Source organism: Octodon degus, unplaced genomic scaffold (assembly GCF_000260255.1).
Source record: "Octodon degus isolate 3935 unplaced genomic scaffold, OctDeg1.0 scaffold00068, whole genome shotgun sequence".
In the NCBI taxonomy this organism is placed as follows: Eukaryota; Metazoa; Chordata; class Mammalia; order Rodentia; family Octodontidae; genus Octodon; species Octodon degus.
Window position 1 is genome coordinate 11,606,052 of NW_004524644.1, and position 2,170 is coordinate 11,608,221.

Consider the following 2,170-nt stretch of genomic DNA (forward strand, 5'->3'; position numbering starts at 1 on the left):
GCCTCGGTGGCTTAAGCTGGCTCAGCCTGCTCAGCCTTGCCTTTCCCGTCACCGCCGCCTTGGCGTCCTTTTCTCCTGTAACACTGCGGGAGTCTCCTCCATTCGTCTTCTTTTATTCTGACTGTCTCTATGCCAGTGTGTTTGTACTTTGCTGCCAGAATAATTTTACTAAGATCTTCCTTCATAAGATTTTAGTAAAAAGAAATAAATGATTTCCACAGCATTGCAAAATCAGTCCTGTACTAACTAGGTGTACCTCCTGTCAAGCTACCCTTTTTTGTGTTTTATGTGGATATGCAGTTCATTCCTCTAAAAATACCTCCTTGTCTCAGTAATTATCACATTGTTTTCTTTAGCCTTGTTTTCTGTGCTACATATTTGGTCTTAACAGTCCAGCTGATTTTGATTACCTTTCTGAAGTCATTATTTCATACATAAATTGCACGGGTGTGTTTCATTTAGGCATGTGGTCATTAGTTTCATGCAGAACAACTTAAAATTTGATGTCTTTCAATTCGATGCCCATGATTTCTTTTTTCCTTAGCAACTGGTTGCAGCTATACTGTTGACTTCTGTGTCTTAATTTTTTTCAGATATCCTGAAAATACTTGTCTTAAATCTAATATCTTGCCTCATTTTTGAAAAACGTTGTAATTTTGCAAAATCATATTTAGCTGGTTTCCTTCATTTTAAACTTTCCTTCAATGAACAATCTCGATGCATGACACAAGTTAAATGGAAGTGAAATTATTTTTTGTTTAAATGCAGAAAAATTGTTAAGTACTTCTAATCAATGCTACTGATGGCAACAGGGAGTCTAAATTCTATGAAGTCTGAATGAACAATGCATATATTTAACTTTTAAAAAAATACTACTGTGTCGCCAGGAAGATAGCTCAGTGGAGTAAGCGCTTGCCTGTGAAGTGGAAGACCCTCAGTTCAATCCCTGGTACTGTAAAATAAATCAATAAATACAATGTAAAAAATACTACTGTGAAAAATATATTGCTGGTAATGCCCGTCAGAACAGTGTCACATCCAACACATATTTATCTCAAGGTTCTTGCTACTTGCTCAAGCAGTTTTGGAATCTTCCTTCAGAATGTCCTGAACTGGTTGAAAATGTTTATCTTTTGTGGTCATCTAGGGAAGCACCAGATTCCGTTGGTGTCAGACCAGTGAGGACGATGGATGAGGACACACTATCACATATTTAGCAAGCCTGCCTTTCCATTCAGTGGTACATGGCAAGTGTATTCTCTGTATATTTCATCATACCTCTTGCAGATACTCGATGTCATCACATGCAGCACTTCTTCAGAGATTGATGACAACAATGGAAGAAATGTGTGTACAGTGTGTGGGAATTTCAAAGTAGCTCAATAGTATTGTGTATGTCATAGTCATACAGGTTTTCAAAATTTAAATATTTACCAAATATTTTAATTACTTCTGTACACAAGACTTTGGTGGAATAGCTTATTGATAAAATAGTCTACTAATGAATATAGTAGATTTGAAGTCAGAAGCAATTGAAAGTGTTAAAGATTTAATATTCCAAAATGATTATCCTCAGATAGGTACTAAGGCAGGGGCCTTTATTATATCAGCTTTCCCCTGTACTTGTACACAGCTGCTTATTCCAGATCCTGACTTCATATTACTGTTTTTTATGTGTTGTCAAAGCCAGGGAAGCTAGTCATAGTCTTTGGTTTATGTGACCCAGTCAAACTTCAAGACCACCAATGCTGCAAATCTCTCATAACACATATCCATTTTACTTATCAGAGCAAAAGGAGATCCACTGCACTAGAGATAAGCCTGAGGAAGTACAGACAAGAGAAAGGAGATCGGTGTTGCAACTTGCAAACTGGCTTATATGGGATAAGCAAGCAGGAAGTACAGAGGTGTAGTGGTTTGTCAGTTGGGGATTGGTTCATACAATGTGTATCATAGTGATCAGCTATGCATGACAGTGACCAGCCACCTGTAAGACACCAGAGCAACAGGAACTATTACCCGGGCGTCAAAAAACCTGAAGTGTACTGCTGTCTGGGGGATGGGGGGGTGGGTTCTGTTACACTAGAACTACCAGTCAGTTGTTGCCTTGGAGTTGTTCTGATTAACTTCTTGCTATTAACTTCTTCCCTACCAATCCTACTATCATATA